The sequence below is a fragment of the Salvelinus namaycush genome, chromosome 31 (assembly GCF_016432855.1).
Source record: "Salvelinus namaycush isolate Seneca chromosome 31, SaNama_1.0, whole genome shotgun sequence".
Classification (NCBI taxonomy): Eukaryota; Metazoa; Chordata; class Actinopteri; order Salmoniformes; family Salmonidae; genus Salvelinus; species Salvelinus namaycush.
This window is the reverse complement of record NC_052337.1, coordinates 45,539,424-45,552,060: the sequence shown is the minus strand read 5'-3', so window position 1 is coordinate 45,552,060 and position 12,637 is coordinate 45,539,424. Positions and strand designations below refer to the sequence as shown.

General features: G+C 41.1%; 1 long non-coding RNA gene and 5 other non-coding genes across 6 annotated transcripts; 5 read left to right on the top strand and 1 right to left on the bottom strand.

Annotated features, from left to right (window-relative positions):
• The first annotated feature begins 1,086 nt into the window (after nt 1-1,086).
• trnal-uag lies at nt 1,087-1,168 on the top strand. The gene has a single exon. It is a non-coding gene; the product is annotated as a tRNA-Leu (tRNA).
• Nucleotides 1,169-4,280: 3,112 nt separating this feature from the next.
• On the top strand, nt 4,281-4,362 carry trnal-uag. Its single transcript has one exon. It is a non-coding gene; the product is annotated as a tRNA-Leu (tRNA).
• A 1,289-nt stretch (nt 4,363-5,651) lies between these two features.
• trnal-uag lies at nt 5,652-5,733 on the top strand. Its single transcript has one exon. It is a non-coding gene; the product is annotated as a tRNA-Leu (tRNA).
• Nucleotides 5,734-7,022: 1,289 nt separating this feature from the next.
• On the top strand, nt 7,023-7,104 carry trnal-uag. The gene has a single exon. It is a non-coding gene; the product is annotated as a tRNA-Leu (tRNA).
• A 1,289-nt stretch (nt 7,105-8,393) lies between these two features.
• trnal-uag lies at nt 8,394-8,475 on the top strand. The gene has a single exon. It is a non-coding gene; the product is annotated as a tRNA-Leu (tRNA).
• Nucleotides 8,476-8,800: 325 nt separating this feature from the next.
• Nucleotides 8,801-11,116, bottom strand: LOC120025443. The gene is made up of 3 exons (XR_005473015.1): nt 11,055-11,116; nt 8,945-9,118; nt 8,801-8,831 (listed from the first exon to the last, which is right to left on the bottom strand). It is a non-coding gene; the product is annotated as an uncharacterized LOC120025443 (long non-coding RNA).
• Between the last annotated feature and the right edge of the window lie 1,521 nt (nt 11,117-12,637).

Here is a 12,637-nt window from a genome sequence, read left to right as displayed (position 1 = left end):
TGTTAATCCAGCCACTGTGTCAGATTTCAAAAAGGCTTTACGGTGAAAGCACACCATGCGATTACCTGAGGACAACGCCCCGCATACAAAAACATGAAAAACATTTTTCAACCAGGCAGGTGCGACACGAAAGTCAGAAATAGCAATATAATAAATGCCTTACCTTTGAAGATCTTCTTCTGTTGGCACTCCAAAAGGTCCCAGTTACATCACAAATGGTCCTTTTGTTCGATAAAGTCCTTCTTTATATCCATAAAAACTCTGTTTAGCTGGCACGCTTCATTCAATAATCCACCGGTTTCCCTTCTTCAAAATGCATACAAAATGAATCCCAAACGTTACCAATAAACTTATCCAAACAAGTCAAACAACGCTTATAATCAAACCTCAGGTACCCTAATAAGTAAATAAACAATTACATTTAAGACAGAGAATAGAATGTTCAATACTGGAGATAAATAACAAAGAACGCGCTTTCACCCAAGCGCAATTGAAACCCTACAGCCAAAATGGGAGCCACTTAGAAAAACTACAACTTCTAGCTCATTTTTCCAAAAACCAGCCTGAAAGTCTTTCTAAAGACTGTTGACATCTAGTGGAAGCCCTAGGAACTGCAATCTGGGAGGACTTTGCCTCATAATAAACATGAAAGCCATTGGAAACAGTGGAAGGCTGAATTTTTGGGGGGATAGTTTGTCCTCGGGGTTTCGCCTGCCATATCAGTTCTGTTATACTCACAGACATGATTTTAACAGTTTTAGAACCTTTAGAGTGTCTTCTATCCAAATCTACCAATTATATGCATATCCTAGCTTCTGGGCCTGAGTAACAGGCAGTTTACATTGGGCGCGCTTTTCTTCCGGACGTGAAAATACCGCCCCCTACCCAAGAGAGGTTAAAGGGCTCTATAAATGTGCTCTTCAGACATAGCAGCAAAACAAATAATGTGTTGAGACAGTAAGAAAAAGCAACATGATATAAATGAAGGATACAAAAGGAAAAATGAAAAAATAAGAGACTGAAATTAATGGTAGCTTAGCAGGCTTAGGTAACAGATGACAAAGTTTGGGATTGTTGACGGTGAAGGGTAGTGTGGCCGAGTGGTCTAAGGCGCTGGATTTAGGCTCCAGTCTCTCTGGAGGCGTGGGTTCGAATCCCACCGCTGCCATCCTTTTTGTTGTTCGTGCAAGTCTTAAGTGTGGTCATCTCTTGGGTCAATTCAAACTTTGGTAGCGTTTCGATATTCATTCAAGGGAAATTACACCGATGCCATCTTTAGCACACCTCGTCCTGTGCTCTAGCGGTAAATATATAAATATTTAGCATTCATGAAAATACAAGTATTATACTTCAACATAAAGCTTAACTTCTTGTTAATCCAGCCACTGTGTCAGATTTCAAAAAGGCTTTACGGTGAAAGCACACCATGCGATTACCTGAGGACAACGCCCCGCATACAAAAACATGAAAAACATTTTTCAACCAGGCAGGTGCGACACGAAAGTCAGAAATAGCAATATAATAAATGCCTTACCTTTGAATGATCTTCTTCTGTTGGCACTCCAAAAGGTCCCAGTTACATCACAAATGGTCCTTTTGTTCGATAAAGTCCTTCTTTATATCCATAAAAACTCTGTTTAGCTGGCACGCTTCATTCAATAATCCACCGGTTTCCCTTCTTCAAAATGCATACAAAATGAATCCCAAACGTTACCAATAAACTTATCCAAACAAGTCAAACAACGCTTATAATCAAACCTCAGGTACCCTAATAAGTAAATAAACAATTACATTTAACTTCTTGCGACTACAGGGGGTGCTGTTCCGAATTAGCATTTTGTCGTCTCCAAATTAAACTGCCTAGTACTCAATTCTTGCTCGTACAATATGCATATTATTAATTCTATTGGAAAGAAAACACTTTCTAGTTTCATACAAAGTTGGAATGATGTCTGTGGGTGACCCAGAACTCTTTCTACAGCGAAATCCATGACAGACAGTGAAAGGTCTGAGAGCGAAGCTCTGGTTTCAGATCAGTTTTTAAGGTCTCTGTCTATCCTATGGAACGACACGAACTGCACCCGCCTTCCCCTGGATGTCAGTAACCAATGAGAAGTGGAATGGGCCTTCTCCGTAGCTCTCAGAGGTTATAAAAGACCAAGGAGTGAGAGTAGCCCCCCTTTCGACGCTCGCCCTTACGCAGGAAGGGACCTCCGGACGCCATTTTCACAGGCTCGGTTATCAACTTGAAATGTATCCGTCTGTAATTTAATTCGATATAGGACTTAGAAACATCATAAGGTAGTTAATTTAAACCGTTTTATAGGAAATTATATCCGTTTAGTGCGATTTTGAGGAATTTCTTTGTTGTGCACTCTGAAACTTTGGACACGTTTTGGGGTCCCGTTCGATCGTTAGTGGATATTTCGAAGGACAGAGGACATCTATCGACCAAAAGACGTTTATAACATAGAAAGGATACATTGCCCAAGAATATGATGGAAGAACAGCTCATAGTAAGCAATATTTAATATGATAAATTGTTGTTCTGTCGAAATATTTTAAACGCATATTTCGCCATTTTGTTTGGTGTAGCTTCACTTGGCGAACCCTGTATTGAAAAGTAAGGATAATTTTACAAATGTAAATCAGCGGTTGCATTAAGAACTAATTTGTCTTTCGATTCCTGTCAACCCTGTATTTTTTAGTCAAGTATATGATTAGCTTTCAATTAAACTAGATCACTCTGATAGATGACGTCAGACATATTGAGGCTTGATTTCCTAGTATTTTTATTGTGTAACCACGGTTTTGTATGGCTAAATATGCACCTTTTCGAACAAACTGTATATGTATGTTGTAAAATGATGTTACAGGAGTGTCATCGGAAGAATTCTGAGAAGGTTAGTGAAAAAATTAATATCTTTTGGCGATGTTGACGTTATAGCGCTCTTTGGCTGGAATCGATGCTCTGGTAACGTTTGCACATGTAGTATGCTAACTTATCGATTTATTGTGTTTTCGCTGAAAAACGCTTAGAAAATCTGAAATATGGTCTGAAATCACAAGAACTGGGTCTTTCCATTGCTATGCTTTGTCTATTTTTATGAAATGTTTTATGATGAGTAAATTGGTCATACACGTTGCTCTATCTAGTAATTCTAGTCGATTTGTGATGGTCGGTGCAATTGTAAACTGTGATTTCTACCTGAAATATGCACTTTTTTCTAACAAAAACTATCCTATACCATGAATATGTTATCAGACTGTCATCTGATGGTTTTTTTTATAGGTTATTGGCTATCAATATCTTAGTTGAGCCGAATTGGTGATAGCACCTGAAGGAGTAAGAAACTGATGGAGTTAGAATAGTGGTGTATTTTGCTAACGTGTTTAGCTAATAGATTTACATATTTTGTCTTCCCTGTAAAACATTTTAAAAATCTGAAATGGTGGCTTTATTCACAAGATCTGTATCTTTCATCTGGTGTCTTGGACTTGTGATTTAATGATATTTAGATGCTACTATCTACTTGTGAAGCTATGCTAGCTATGCTAATCAGTGTGTGGGGGGTGGGGGGTGATCCCGGATACGGGGTTGAGGTTCGGTAAAGGTTAAGACAGAGAATAGAATGTTCAATACTGGAGATAAATAACAAAGAACGCGCTTTCACCCAAGCGCAATTGAAACCCTACAGCCAAAATGGGAGCCACTTAGAAAAACTACAACTTCAAGCTCATTTTTCCAAAAACCAGCCTGAAAGTCTTTCTAAAGACTGTTGACATCTAGTGGAAGCCCTAGGAACTGCAATCTGGGAGGACTTTGCCTCATAATAAACATGAAAGCCATTGGAAACAGTGGAAGGCTGAATTTTTGGGGGGATAGTTTGTCCTCGGGGTTTCGCCTGCCATATCAGTTCTGTTATACTCACAGACATGATTTTAACAGTTTTAGAACCTTTAGAGTGTCTTCTATCCAAATCTACCAATTACATGCATATCCTAGCTTCTGGGCCTGAGTAACAGGCAGTTTACATTGGGCGCGCTTTTCTTCCGGACGTGAAAATACCGCCCCCTACCCAAGAGAGGTTAAAGGGCTCTATAAATGTGCTCTTCAGACATAGCAGCAAAACAAATAATGTGTTGAGACAGTAAGAAAAAGCAACATGATATAAATGAAGGATACAAAAGGAAAAAATAAAAAATAAGAGATCGAAATTAATGGTAGCTTAGCAGGATTAGGTAACAGATGACAAAGTTTGGGATTGTTGACGGTGAAGGGTAGTGTGGCCGAGTGGTCTAAGGTGCTGGATTTAGGCTCCAGTCTCTCTGGAGGCGTGGGTTCGAATTCCACCGCTGCCTACCTTTTTGTTGTTCGTGCAAGTCTTAAGTGTGGACATCTCTTGGGTCAATTCAAACTTTGGTAGCGTTTCGATATTCATTCAAGGGAAATTACACCGATGCCATCTTTAGCACACCTCGTCCTGTGCTCTAGCGGTAAATATATAAATATTTAGCATTCATGAAAATACAAGTATTATACTTCAACATAAAGCTTAACTTCTTGTTAATCCAGCCACTGTGTCAGATTTCAAAAAGGCTTTACGGTGAAAGCACACCATGCGATTACCTGAGGACAACGCCCCGCATACAAAAACATGAAAAACATTTTTCAACCAGGCAGGTGCGACACGAAAGTCAGAAATAGCAATATAATAAATGCCTTACCTTTGATGATCTTCTTCTGTTGGCACTCCAAAAGGTCCCAGTTACATCACAAATGGTCCTTTTGTTCGATAAAGTCCTTCTTTATATCCATAAAAACTCTGTTTAGCTGGCACGCTTCATTCAATAATCCACCGGTTTCCCTTCTTCAAAATGCATACAAAATGAATCCCAAACGTTACCAATAAACTTATCCAAACAAGTCAAACAACGCTTATAATCAAACCTCAGGTACCCTAATAAGTAAATAAACAATTACATTTAAGACAGAGAATAGAATGTTCAATACTGGAGATAAATAACAAAGAACGCGCTTTCACCCAAGCGCAATTGAAACCCTACAGCCAAAATGGGAGCCACTTAGAAAAACTACAACTTCAAGCTCATTTTTCCAAAAACCAGCCTGAAAGTCTTTCTAAAGACTGTTGACATCTAGTGGAAGCCCTAGGAACTGCAATCTGGGAGGACTTTGCCTCATAATAAACATGAAAGCCATTGGAAACAGTGGAAGGCTGAATTTTTGGGGGGATAGTTTGTCCTCGGGGTTTCGCCTGCCATATCAGTTCTGTTATACTCACAGACATGATTTTAACAGTTTTAGAACCTTTAGAGTGTCTTCTATCCAAATCTACCAATTACATGCATATCCTAGCTTCTGGGCCTGAGTAACAGGCAGTTTACATTGGGCGCGCTTTTCTTCCGGACGTGAAAATACCGCCCCCTACCCAAGAGAGGTTAAAGGGCTCTATAAATGTGCTCTTCAGACATAGCAGCAAAACAAATAATGTGTTGAGACAGTAAGAAAAAGCAACATGATATAAATGAAGGATACAAAAGGAAAAAATAAAAAATAAGAGATCGAAATTAATGGTAGCTTAGCAGGATTAGGTAACAGATGACAAAGTTTGGGATTGTTGACGGTGAAGGGTAGTGTGGCCGAGTGGTCTAAGGTGCTGGATTTAGGCTCCAGTCTCTCTGGAGGCGTGGGTTCGAATCCCACCGCTGCCTCCCTTTTTGTTGTTCGTGCAAGTCTTAAGTGTGGACATCTCTTGGGTCAATTCAAACTTTGGTAGCGTTTCGATATTCATTCAAGGGAAATTACACCGATGCCATCTTTAGCACACCTCGTCCTGTGCTCTAGCGGTAAATATATAAATATTTAGCATTCATGAAAATACAAGTATTATACTTCAACATAAAGCTTAACTTCTTGTTAATCCAGCCACTGTGTCAGATTTCAAAAAGGCTTTACGGTGAAAGCACACCATGCGATTACCTGAGGACAACGCCCCGCATACAAAAACATGAAAAACATTTTTCAACCAGGCAGGTGCGACACGAAAGTCAGAAATAGCAATATAATAAATGCCTTACCTTTGAAGATCTTCTTCTGTTGGCACTCCAAAAGGTCCCAGTTACATCACAAATGGTCCTTTTGTTCGATAAAGTCCTTCTTTATATCCATAAAAACTCTGTTTAGCTGGCACGCTTCATTCAATAATCCACCGGTTTCCCTTCTTCAAAATGCATACAAAATGAATCCCAAACGTTACCAATAAACTTATCCAAACAAGTCAAACAACGCTTATAATCAAACCTCAGGTACCCTAATAAGTAAATAAACAATTACATTTAAGACAGAGAATAGAATGTTCAATACTGGAGATAAATAACAAAGAACGCGCTTTCACCCAAGCGCAATTGAAACCCTACAGCCAAAATGGGAGCCACTTAGAAAAACTACAACTTCAAGCTCATTTTTCCAAAAACCAGCCTGAAAGTCTTTCTAAAGACTGTTGACATCTAGTGGAAGCCCTAGGAACTGCAATCTGGGAGGACTTTGCCTCATAATAAACATGAAAGCCATTGGAAACAGTGGAAGGCTGAATTTTTGGGGGGATAGTTTGTCCTCGGGGTTTCGCCTGCCATATCAGTTCTGTTATACTCACAGACATGATTTTAACAGTTTTAGAACCTTTAGAGTGTCTTCTATCCAAATCTACCAATTACATGCATATCCTAGCTTCTGGGCCTGAGTAACAGGCAGTTTACATTGGGCGCGCTTTTCTTCCGGACGTGAAAATACCGCCCCCTACCCAAGAGAGGTTAAAGGGCTCTATAAATGTGCTCTTCAGACATAGCAGCAAAACAAATAATGTGTTGAGACAGTAAGAAAAAGCAACATGATATAAATGAAGGATACAAAAGGAAAAAATAAAAAATAAGAGATCGAAATTAATGGTAGCTTAGCAGGATTAGGTAACAGATGACAAAGTTTGGGATTGTTGACGGTGAAGGGTAGTGTGGCCGAGTGGTCTAAGGTGCTGGATTTAGGCTCCAGTCTCTCTGGAGGCGTGGGTTCGAATCCCACAACTGCCTACCTTTTTGTTGTTCGTGCAAGTCTTAAGTGTGGACATCTCTTGGGTCAATTCAAACTTTGGTAGCGTTTCGATATTCATTCAAGGGAAATTACACCGATGCCATCTTTAGCACACCTCGTCCTGTGCTCTAGCGGTAAATATATAAATATTTAGCATTCATGAAAATACAAGTATTATACTTCAACATAAAGCTTAACTTCTTGTTAATCCAGCCACTGTGTCAGATTTCAAAAAGGCTTTACGGTGAAAGCACACCATGCGATTACCTGAGGACAACGCCCCGCATACAAAAACATGAAAAACATTTTTCAACCAGGCAGGTGCGACACGAAAGTCAGAAATAGCAATATAATAAATGCCTTACCTTTGAAGATCTTCTTCTGTTGGCACTCCAAAAGGTCCCAGTTACAATACAAATGGTCCTTTTGTTCGATAAAGTCCTTCTTTATATCCATAAAAACTCTGTTTAGCTGGCACGCTTCATTCAATAATCCACCGGTTTCCCTTCTTCAAAATGCATACAAAATGAATCCCAAACGTTACCAATAAACTTATCCAAACAAGTCAAACAACGCTTATAATCAAACCTCAGGTACCCTAATAAGTAAATAAACAATTACATTTAAGACAGAGAATAGAATGTTCAATACTGGAGATAAATAACAAAGAACGCGCTTTCACCCAAGCGCAATTGAAACCCTACAGCCAAAATGGGAGCCACTTAGAAAAACTACAACTTCTAGCTCATTTTTCCAAAAACCAGCCTGAAAGTCTTTCTAAAGACTGTTGACATCTAGTGGAAGCCCTAGGAACTGCAATCTGGGAGGACTTTGCCTCATAATAAACATGAAAGCCATTGGAAACAGTGGAAGGCTGAATTTTTGGGGGGATAGTTTGTCCTCGGGGTTTCGCCTGCCATATCAGTTCTGTTATACTCACAGACATGATTTTAACAGTTTTAGAACCTTTAGAGTGTCTTCAATCCAAATCTACCAATTACATGCATATCCTAGCTTCTGGGCCTGAGTAACAGGCAGTTTACATTGGGCGCGCTTTTCTTCCGGATGTGAAAATACCGCCCCCTACCCAAGAGAGGTTAAAGGGCTCTATAAATGTGCTCTTCAGACATAGCAGCAAAACAAATAATGTGTTGAGACAGTAAGAAAAAGCAACATGATATAAATGAAGGATACAAAAGGAAAAATGAAAAAATAAGAGATCGAAATTAATGGTAGCTTAGCAGGCTTAGGTAACAGATGACAAAGTTTGGGATTGTTGACGGTGAAGGGTAGTGTGGCCGAGTGGTCTAAGGCGCTGGATTTAGGCTCCAGTCTCTCTGGAGGCGTGGGTTTGAATCCCACCGCTGCCATCTTATTTGTTGTTCGTGCAAGTCTTAAGTGTGGTCATCTCTTGGGTCAATTCAAACTTTGGTAGCGTTTCGATATTCATTCAAGGGAAATTACACCGATGCCATCTTTAGCACACCTCGTCCTGTGCTCTAGCGGTAAATATATAAATATTTAGCATTCATGAAAATACAAGTATTATACTTCAACATAAAGCTTAACTTCTTGTAAATGATGATAGAACACATGAAATGAATGTGAACATGAGGACACAAAGGAGAGATTTAATTAAAAGATCATCTTTTAATACATTTGAAATGCTGAAGTTTTTTAATGCTGAAAAGATCTATGTATGGCAAATCCACTCTGGGCAAATGGCCTGTTGGACAAAAATAGTTAACATCCTTGCTACTTCAGCCATTTGCTATGTTAAAGTAAAATCTCAGTTAATGATGAATGGATACAATTTGGAAGGATTTTCCAGAGTCATACCTCAGTAGGGTAGAGTGTCAGGTGGCACAACCATTGGTGCCATGAGGTCAAAGTGTGAAGGAGGGAGCAAGCCAGAGAGCTGTCTAGGAAGCAGTCCAGGCCCATGGCTTGGAGGCTTTGAGTTGGTCCCATCATTGTAATGCATTGTAGGGTATCTGCTGCCCCATAGACCTGCTGGTAGTGGGAAAGGTGTTAGCAGGAGACCATCAGGGACATCTATGATCGGCTGACACAGTCTTGGTTAAAAACCTCTTGAGCCTATGGGGGCGCCATTTCGACTTTGTAAAAATGAGTTCCCAAATTAAACTGCCTCGTACTCAATTCTTGCTCGTACAATATGCATATTATTATTACTATTGGATAGAAAACACTCTCTAGTTTCTAAAACCGTTTGAATTATTTCTCTGAGTGAAACAGAACTCATTCTGCAGCACATTTCCTGTCAGGGAGTGAGATTTCAGAAATCGAGGTCCCTGTTCTGAGGTCAGTTTATAAGTCCCCATGTAAGCCATCGGGCTACATGCACTGCATACGTCTTCCTCTAGATGTCAGTAAGCGGGAAGAATTTGAATGGAGTGGATTGCGCAATCTAGGACCCTATATAAGACCGTGGAACGGAAGTACCGTCCTTTTCAACGGTGCGCCTGGCGCAAGAAGACATCACAATGGCGTCCTGCAAACGCTTTCGTTTTAGTAGTTCTATATCTCCGGTCATGTTTTTATTCGTTATAGGTGTTAAAGACATCATAAGGTAGTTAATTTAAACCGACTTATAGCAGTTTATAGCAGTTTATTGCGATTTTCTGGGATTTCTTTGTCATGCGCTTTCACGAGTTGGACACCTCTCCAGTGGGTGGCTATCGTTAGCTGCTATTTCGACAGGAGAAGAGGACATCTTTCAACCAAAAGACGATTGTTCTGGAGAAAGGACACCTTGCCCAAGATTCTGATGGAAGCTCAGCTAATAGTAAGCAGTCTTTATGCTGTTAATTCGTACTTATGTTGACAAATGTCAAATAATAATTCCGCCATGAATTATGGTGCGGTCTCGCTTTAGCGCACGCTGTATTGCGCAGTAACGTTAATTTAAAAAATCTAACACAGCGATTGCATTAAGAACTAATTTATCTTTCATTTGCTGTCCAACTTGTATTTTTTAGTCAAGTTTATGAATAGTTTTCGATTAGAATAGGTGCCTCTCCAAGATGGCGCCGGACAGATTGCTTGAAGTTTTGGCCACTAATCGCATTGTATAACCACGATTTGTGCCGCTAAATATGCACATTTTCGAACAAACTCTATATGCATTGTGTAATATGATGTTATAGGACTGTCATCTGAAGAATTCTGAGAAGGTTAGTGAAAAAATTTATATCTTTTGGTGGTTTATACGTTATTGCTATGTTTGGCTTGAATCAATGCTGTTGTGATGTTTGCTATTGTGGTAAGCTAATATAACGCTATATTGTGTTTTCGCTGTAAAACACTTAGAAAATCTGAAATGTTGTCTGGATTCACAAGATCTGTGTCTTTCAATTGCTGTACGCTGTGTATTTTTAAGAAATGTTTTATGATGAGTAATTAGGTAATACACGTTGCTCTCTGTAGTTATTCTAGTCGCTTTGGTGAGAGTTGTGATGGTGGCTGCAATGGTAAACTATGATTTATACCTGAAATATGCACATTTTTCTAACAAAACATATGCTATACAATAAATATGTTATCAGACTGTCATCTGATGAAGTTGTTTCTTGGTTAGTGGCTATTTATATCTTTATTTGGTTGAATTTGTGATAGCTACTGATGGAGTAAAAAACTGGTGGAGTAAAAAAAGTGGTGTGTTTTGCTAACGTGGTTAGCTAATAGATTTACATATTGTGTCTTCCATGTAAAACATTTTAAAAATCAGAAATTATGGCTGGATTCACAAGATGTGTATCTTTCATTTGGTGTCTTGGACTTGTGATTTAATGATATTTAGATGCTAGTATTTACTTGTGACGCTATGCTAGGCTATGCTAGTCAGCTTTTTTACTGATGGGGGTGCTCCCGGATCCGGGTTTGGGAGGAATTAGAGGTTAAACCACATGTATTCTAAAGCAATATTCACCTGCTTTCATAGAGTAAGGATTCACTCCTTTGGGGACACTGCCAGTGTTCCCCTGATATCCACATGTCCCCATCGGTGGAGGTGGTGGTACACACTTGTTCTGTAAAACACATCAACACATTTTCCAAATTGTTAGTAATATTATCACAGTTGAAATACAATGGTTGTTCACTGTTTTTAATTTCATTGAATTTAAGTGTGTACCTCAGCCTTGGGCTCAGTTTTGTTAACCCATCTGTGAAGAGTTGGATCCCAGACAATCTGAGGAAGAAGATATTAGCAATGTGAAACAAGCCACAATATATTTTTTTTAATCCACTCAATTGTCTCTACATAGAATATAGTGTTAATAACCAGTTCCTTACAGATCTGTCTTTGTCCTCAGGTAGTGTTACGGCTATCGTCATATTCTTCCTCCTCCTCGGACGAGGAGAGGCGAGACGGATCGGACCAATACGCAGAGTGGTTAGTGTTCATAATGATTTATTAAAACGAAACTGATTACTGAATTACAAAACAAATAAACAAAGTGCATAAACCGATACAGTACCGTGTGGTGCAACAAACACAGACACGGAAACAAACACCCACAAAACACACGTGAAACCCAGGCTGCCTAAGTATGATTCTCAATCAGGGACAACGATTGACAGCTGTCTCTGATTGAGAATCATACCCGGCCGAACACAAACATCCCAACATAGAAAATCAAACATAGACAAACCCACCCAACTCACGCCCTGACCAACTAAATAAATACAAGAAAAAGGAAAACAGGTCAGGAACGTGACATAACCCCCCCCTTAAGGTGCGAACTCCGGGCGCACCAGCATAAACTCTAGGGGAGGGTCTGGGTGGGCGTCTGTCCACGGTGGCGGCTCTGGCGCTGGTCGTGGTCCCCACCCCACCATAGTCAAACCCTCTTCCGTGGCCTCCTCCCAATGGCCACCCTCCATGTCAATCCCACTATACCAAAGGGCAGCACCGGACTGAGGGGCAGCTCCGGACTGAGGGACAGCACCGGACTGAGGGGCGAATCCTGGCTGGCTGGCTCTGGCGGATCCTGGCTGGCTGGCTCTGGCGGATCCTGGCTGGCTGGCTCTGGCGGATCCTGGCTGGCTGGCTCTGGCGGATCCTGGCTGGACGGCTCAGGCAGCTCCTGGCTGGACGGCTCAGGCAGCTCCTGGCTGGACGGCTCAGGCAGCTCCTGGCTGGACGGCTCAGGCTGGTCCTGGCTGGACGGCTCTGGCTGGTCCTGGCTGGACGGCTCTGGCTGGTCCTGGCTGGACGGCTCTGGCTGGTCCTGGCTGGACGGCTCTGAAGGCTCAGTACAGACGGGCAGCTCTGACGGCTCGGAACAGACGGACAGCGCTGGGCAGGCAGACAGTTCAGACAGCGCTGGGAAGGCAGGCAGTTCAGACAGCGCTGGGAAGGCAGGCAGTTCAGACAGCGCTGGGAAGGCAGGCAGTTCAGACAGCGCTGGGAAGGCAGGCAGTTCAGACTCAGGCTGCGCTGGAGAGGAGGAAGGCTCTGACAGCGCTGGACAGGTGGGAGCAGCTGAAGAGAGAACCCGGAGAGACAGC